The sequence below is a fragment of the Mixophyes fleayi genome, chromosome 9 (genome assembly GCF_038048845.1).
Source record: "Mixophyes fleayi isolate aMixFle1 chromosome 9, aMixFle1.hap1, whole genome shotgun sequence".
In the NCBI taxonomy this organism is placed as follows: domain Eukaryota; kingdom Metazoa; phylum Chordata; class Amphibia; order Anura; family Limnodynastidae; genus Mixophyes; species Mixophyes fleayi.
The window spans coordinates 82014225-82022070 of record NC_134410.1 but is presented as its reverse complement, the minus strand read 5'-3'; positions in this window follow the sequence as shown (position 1 = coordinate 82022070).

Genomic DNA, 7846 nt, shown 5'->3' with positions numbered 1-7846 from the left:
GCCCGGGTAAGGACCCTACGCATGCGCGTCCCATTGCCAGGCAACAGGGCACTACTCTTGGGCCCAGCGGCGTATGCTTATATCACCGCCTAATTACGTGACCTCCATCTATCTATTTATAGGCAGACCTGGCACCATTAGGATGTGAGAGTATTGGCTCCCCATGCTCCAGCGCTCTTCAGCATCCAGACTGACGCCTGTGCTCGACCTTGGCTTCCTCCTGACATTGCTTTTGGCTACTCCTGCTTGCTTGCTTATCTGATCCCTGTGTCTGACTTCGGCTGCATGACTACCCTTTCAGATCTCCCTTCAGTACCTTCACATTTGCAAGGTTTTGACAAAGCTTGTTTGACCACTCTATTGGGTCATCCTTGCCCACACAGTTTAAACCCGAATCACCTGACCATCCTATACCATCTAGTTGCTTTGCTGATAACTCTCTTTGAGGAGTGCGACCTGTGAGTCTCCCACAGCGAATCCCAAACTCCCTTGTGGGGGTCCATGGTGAACACCGAAGGCGTATTAGACTCTGCACCTTTCTGTTGAGTTGGGCCAATATCAGCAAGTAACTATTCTAGTCTCATATTGACCATGACACATAGACTGTGAATTGGAAAAAATCCCCAGGACAAACCAACAAGAGAGCGAACAGTATTGTTGTGCATTTACATGTTTAAAGGGTTTGGTTGTGGTACAGTTTCATGTGAACTGTGTAAAATACTGTGATTGTACTACAGAAGCAGTGTAAAGAGTTAAGCTGCTAAGGGAAATACTACTGCAGATAGACAGTATCACATTCAAGCCATGTTCTTGTTAATCCTAGTCAAATGTAATGTAGTCTAGGGTTCTAGAGCCATCACAGTGCCAGAGGTGCCTCATCTATAGGCACTAAGTGAGAGGTAAAGCTGGTAGTGCAGGAGAAATTAACTGTGATACTGTGCAACCTGTTAGATTTCTAAGTAATTATTGCTCTTTAATATTATATGTTGAATTGTTTTGGGCCCTTTCATTATTTCATGTCAAAAGTTCAGTATATTTTTTCTATAAAACCTAGAAAAGTGGTTGCTGCCCAAACTCTTAACTAATAAATGTGCCGGGGTGGCTTCTACACCAGAGGAGCTTGAAAAAGGAGTGTTGTGTAAATATGTCTTACTGATAATTTAATTTGAAAAATATACTGACATTTAGCATTTGTGCAATGAATAGGATTCTTATAATGGAATTCATAAGCTCACAAAGTCACAAAATCATTGATTTGCTTGTTTATTATTGTAGTTTTTAATTTGTTACTGACAGATGAAGATGTCAATATCTTGTTGATGTTAGTACATTTACTGACATTCCTTTATATTTTCTCATGAAAATTACTTGTATCTTTAACATTTTATCTTGGTTCTACTAGGCCAAGGGACACAAAATCTTTTATGCCAGTTGGAACATGTTGTGGCACAAAGCCAAAATTTTAGTTGTCATGATAAATATTTACCAGCGTGAGCTCCCCACCCTAATTGTAACATGTCTTTGAGCAATTTCAATTTAAGATGATATGAAAAAATGACAAGCCAATTATCTCTCCTCCTTCAGTAATGCCAAGGGGGTTTTCTGTGAAAGAATTTAACCATTTCAGATATTTATACAGGTCATGGAACTTCAAGATGACTTCTAATATCCTTTCTAGTTCACTGGTGGAATATTATTCCTTATGATAGAAATCAAATCAAATGAATTGTGTGACTGGATCATCATAACCAGGTGTATTCTATTTTCACTGACAGTTATGCATTCTATTACAAAACACACATGAGTCAAAATGACTCATGACACAAGTGACATCATAACATTACTACTAGACAAAAAATATGGATAATTTTTACAGAATATTTTACATATAGCCATGAGATAGATATATAGATAGATAGATAGATAGATAGATTATATAGTCTTGGTGATGAAGCGCATAGGCTGGTGGCCTGACATATCTGATTGAAGGAAGCATAGTGGTATTGTTGCTGCTAATCCTGCTGATTTTTTTTTCCTTTGTGACAACCCTGTGGAGGCTTTTTATTGTATTCAATACTTTACTGACCTAATGGTGTGCATTTAGTACTTTGTTTTTTCGATGCTCAATAAATGTCATCACTATCAAAGCACTATGTAGCGCTCCTTTTTTAATGTTTTTTTTCTAAATCAATTGAACCCATGGAGTCAGGCTTTGCTTAAAGGGAAGCTACAGACCAGTGGAAGGTCTTAGTGCAAGGAAGCATTTGAAGGATTCCCTTTTGCTGGAGAGAACTTCTAGCGGCTGAATGTTGAACTGCATTATTGTCTGACACAATTGAACCATTGAAAGTGACTTTTTCACTTGCTGATACATTATATATGTATGCAGGATGGGAAATGGAGTGTGCTATGTTCCTTAAAAATATATATATACTGTATATACTTCTATTCCTTTACCTAACATACCTAACAGTGGTAATAAATGTTTATTACAGAAGTAGCTTATGTCAGTGTTCAATGTTTTAACTGATCAGGACAAATTTTGATGCAGTAAAGTAGAAACAAATTTACCAATATTAAAAAAAAATCTGTGAAAGAGTACTGTACCCAAACTTATCCTGAAATTCTTTTGCAACATAGCTATAGTAAAATAAGAATACAAGCGCTAAGGCTCTTGTACAAACTGCAAAATATGCCGGCCCACACTGTATTTTTTATGGACAAATGTGCCCTCTTGTCTGCCATGTGCATTTCTGTCAACTGTGGACGTACTTTGCAGATTTGCAGACCTAACTGAAAGTATGTAGTTAGCAGTGGCAGATCCAGAGGGGCCAACGGGGCGATCGCCCCCCCTAGCAGGGGCTTGCTGCCGACAGCTGCACACTGTGCAGGTCCGTTCAGCAGTGACAGTGTGCTGCCCGGCTGCTCTGATTGTGTTTTAAACACAATCAGAGCAGCGGGGCAGCACACTGCCACTGCTGAACGGACCTGCACATACTGTGCAGCCGCCGGCAGCCTTAGACATCAGATAGGGGGCGGGGCCTAAATCGCCCCCCCTAAAATTGCCCGGGGTAAAGTTATTGTCTATATCCGCCCCTGGTAGTTAGAAACAGTAAAAATGTATATTCAAAGTCCAATCTACTACCACCTTGATAATCAAGTGCTTTTACAGGGAGAAAGATATTCTGGGGGTTCCAGGGCACCCTCCCCTGTGTTTTTTGTCAGTTTTAGTAAGGATAACAGAGGTCGGGGATTACCCTGAGGTAACATAAATGCTGAAGGGGCAGGTAAAAGAAAGTACAAGGATAGCAAGAGTTAACTCCATTGGTAGGCAGGGGTCAGCCAATCAGTAGGAACGTAGGTGGGCAGGATCACAGGATTATAGTGGGGGAAGCAGGAAAAGGTCCAGGTACGAGCAGTCAGCTTCCCCTTGTACCTACCGTCTGGAGAGTTTTTGGTGAGTATCCTGTTCTGCTCTACTGATCGGGTGAGTTATATATGGTGTGCTTATAAGTGTTTCCCATATTGTGCTATTACTTTCTCTTGTTGTCCCCTGTGTTCAGTATTTTTTTGCCCCCTTTGTGTGAACTTTCTTGTGTGTACTTTCTTTACATCCACACCTACGTTTTTATCCCTCTTATCCCCCCCCCCTTGCTGCTTGGGCTTTGCTCTCCGTCTTTTCTTCCATAAAAACCCTCTTTCTATTACCCCCCCTGTTATTTTTATGAAATAAAAATAATAATAATTTCCCCTTGCTTTACTTTCTTCCCATTCCTCATTTCATTCCCATTTCTCATTTACCTCTTTTTCCTACATCCCCATCTCTCTCTGAAAGTCCCCCCTCCCCTCCCCTCCCTCTCTACATTGCCTCTTTCAGGCTTCTCTTTTCTCCCTCAGGCATTTCAAAGTGGCGAGTACAGGTTCATGACTCGCCGCTGGAATGGTCCTCTGTTCCCCTCGCTTGCCAGGTATCGGTCAACCGGAGGAAATCTGCCACGGGTTTCCAAGTCTCTGCGCTTGCGCAGTGGCGCGCTCGGTTCACGGGCGCGCGCGTCCGGACGCGCATGCGCAGTTGGTCGCTTTAGTGTGTCTGCGGACATTTTAACCGGACGCGCATGCGCAGTTGGTCCCTTTAGTGTGTCTGCGGACATTTTAACTGTGGGCGCTCCCGGAGCGCCCACAATTTCGGCACAGGGCAGTCCCGTTGCCACCAATGATTCGGGGGCCCTTATTATCCCCCCCCCTGAGCACCAGTCAGTTAATATGGCTGGGGGGGGAGATGCAGTTTATAAAGCTGGCCTCCCCTATAATCTCCCTGCCCCTTCCTAATCCCCCCCTTTTATGGCTTCTGTTTTGACTGCACAGGGCTATATGTTGGGCAACCCCCCTCAGTGCTATTTCCCATGTTCCTACAGTCTGCCTATCTCACACCCTTCCTCCTATATTCCCAGCTTCCCAGGCCATTTATAACCCCCCCTACATCAACAGTTTCCAACCCCACCCCCCCTTCCCGGCACTCCCGGTCCTGCTTTTGCCCCCCCCCTCCCTTTTAACAAGTACCCCCATTCCAGTTTTTCTCAGGCCAGTAAGTTCTTCACCCCCCGGCAGGGCCTCAGAGGTTCCTACCAATGGCCAGCCTGGGATACCTCTTCCTCCCTGCAGTGACATTTGCCTTCCAACCTCCCATGTACATCAGGTATAGCTTTTCCCACCTCTTCTCTTTTTCCTCCACCCCTCCCTCAGTACTCAATCCCCCCTTTTTTCTTCCTCTTTATCCCTCCTCTCATTCCCTCCAGCAGCTGTTGCCCCCCCCAGGCACCTCGGTCTCCTGCGAAGGAGGTCCCGGCCCGTGGCAATGCATGGTGTCCACCTCCTTCCCCCCTGTTCGGCTTTCCGGCCACCCAGCCACGTCCTGCCCACCTTTTGCGGGGCACCTTCCTTCTTGGTCTGCGGGTCAGAGCCCAAATCCCACGCCCTACCCCCCATTCGCTCACATTTCCTTCCCATGGCTGAGCGATACTTCCGGCTGGGCTCCACAAAACCAAAGGCTCCCTCCCTTTCCTTACTCAGTTGCGGACCCAACCCTTGGCCTTCCTATGTGCTATCCACCCCCCCTCTGCCTATGGTCCCTACTTTTCTGTTCCTACCTGTCCCAGTACCTGCGTTTTAACCACAAGTGCCTTTGCTTCCACAGTTTCGGTTGCTTCCATTCTTTCAAGGTCTGACTGCATGCAGACATCAGCGTTAGCCTCTTCAGTGACATTTAGTACTCGGAACGTGCAGATGGTGGCTGGAGGTCCAGGTTCAGAGCAGGGTCATGCGTCTTCCCTGGCAGATTCTCAAGGCACTCCCTGCACGGTCGCCTTAAATTTAGTTAATCCCATCCAGCAAGTTGGTAAGGTTACGGTTCCTGAGCCCAGATTGTTAGAGCATAATTCGGAACTGTCAATGCTTGCAGGGGCCTTGGCTCCTGGTCCAGGGAGGTCTCTTTCTGTTTCCTCCTCTGCAGGTTTGACCAGGCATACGTCATCAGGCCGGGAGTCCAGGCGCGCTTCTTATGCGGAAGCCGCCTCTACGGTCACTGCGGGAGCATCATCAGGAGCGGACGGTTGGGGTCGTGAGCATGCCAGTGGGATGTCGGGTATGAGCTCTTCTTCCTCTGAGAGTGAGGTTCCAGCTAGGTCCAGGAGTTCGGACACAAGGTTATTAAGACTGCTAGAGAGGAAGTCGGGTGGTACCCGCCGGCGAGCGGGGGTGGAGAATGCCAGCCTCAGGGGCAGGATGACTGGTGATGATGTAGTGCGCTGTTCCAATAGAGCCGTCCTGCGGGACATGAAAAACAGGGTGCGTGGTAAGATGCGCACGGGCCGGTTTGTGGATATGTTTGCCATTACTAACAAGGCTAAGGATGATTTGGCAGCAGCAATGTCACGCTCTGGTATGGGTGAGGAGGTTTACAGAAGCTTGTCCAATTGGTTGGAGGTTTTCCTGGTATTTGCAGCTTGTTACTTGGAGAGCAGGCCTGAGGAGCACATGAACATTATCAAATACATATTCTTGATATAAGGGATGTATACCCGCTCTAGAGGTAACATGTGGAGGCGATATGATGAGCATTTTTCAGGAGACAGGATGGTTTATTAGTGATGGGTTTGAGTTATAAGGATGTAGAGATGTGGCTAGAGGTTACTCAGCCTACATTGGGAATGAGTGATGCAAGTATGATGAGGCAGAGGCAACTCCCGAATAGAGTGGCCCAGCCCTTTCGGGGGAGATATTTTACATATAACGGGGATCATTGCGACAGAGGTGCGGCATGTAGGTTCAATCATGCTTGTGCCGCGTTTGGAGGAGGGCATCCCAGAAGAGAATGTCCTAAGAAGAGTGGTCCAGGTGCCACGGACAGACCCATCACGGGAGCTCCTGCGCGTTAAGGCTTTTTCTCCTATTGTGTTGTCTGAACTGGATAAATGACTATGTTGGTACCCCAATAGACTGGATTCAGAGTTTTTAGGGGATGGTTTTAGGCATGGGTTTAAATTGCCGGTAAGTGTAACTGTGCATACCGGGTCTCCCAGGAACCTGAAATCAGCTCTAGAGTTGCCTTTGGTTGTGCAGGAGAAAGTGAATAAAGAGATCAAGTTGGGTAGAATGTGTTGTCCCTTTGCTATCCCTCCGATTCAGGGCTTGGTCATTTCCCCGGTAGGTGTAGTACCGAAGAAGGAAGTGGGTAAGGAGAGGCTGATACAGCATCTGTCTGACCCGCATGGTATGCCCGTGAATGACGAGATTGCAGAATCTGAGTGCTCGGTGGTGTATTAATCCTTTGAGGACGCTTTGTTGATAGTGCAGCGCTGTGGGGCTGGGGCGTTGCCAGCGAAGCTCGATATTGAGTCAGCATTTAGACTCCTACCTTTTCATCCATCTTCATTTAAATACATGGGTTTTCGTTTGCCGGATGGTTATTATGTGGATAAATGTTTGCCTATGGGCTGTTCAGTGTCTTGCGCATTTTTTCAAGTGTTTCAGCAAATTTCTGCATTGGAGTGTTGTTACAGGGACAGGGCATCAAAGTGTGGCCCATTACCTGGATGAGTTCTTGTTCATTGGGCCAAGTGTGTCAGAGTTTGTTGTTTTCCGCTCAGTCATTGTTTAGAGTTATGGGAGTTCCAGTGGTTGCAGAAAATCGGAAGGTCCAAAGGAGAGATTTTCATACCTGGGTATCGAAATTGACACCAGAGCAGGGTGCTGAAGGCTGCTTAAGGAGAAAGTAGCTAAGTTGAAGGGTGTGATTGACTCATTACATGGCAAGGGTAAGGCTCAGTTAAAGCAATTTCAATCCCTGCTTGGTCTACTTAACTTTGCTTGTCATGTTATCCCCATGGGTAGGGTTTTTTGCCGGAAGTTGGAGAGAGCTACAGTTAGGGTTGCGAAAGCCCGTCATCTGGTTAGGATATCCAAGGAGATTAGGGATGATCTGGTCATGTGACGTTTTGTGTTTGGAGAACTTCAATGGGGTTTGTTTGTGGATGTTGCCTGCTGCCAATAATGTGGCGCTTCAATTGTTTACGGATGCGGCTTGCTCATCTGGTTTTGGGGCTTACCTGGATGGGGAGTGGTGTTCAGCCATGTGGCTCCCTTCTTGGCGTCAGGAAGGTTTCACGAGGAATCTCTTGTTGCTGGAATTGTTCCCAATTATTGTAGCAATGGAATTGTGGGGTAATCGCCTTAGGGATAAGAGTATAGTTTTCTGGTGTGATAATTTGGGGGTAGTGCATGCTATCAATAATCAGAAGGCTACCTCTCCTCCGGTACTGAGGTTATTGAGGCATTTAGTGTACAAATG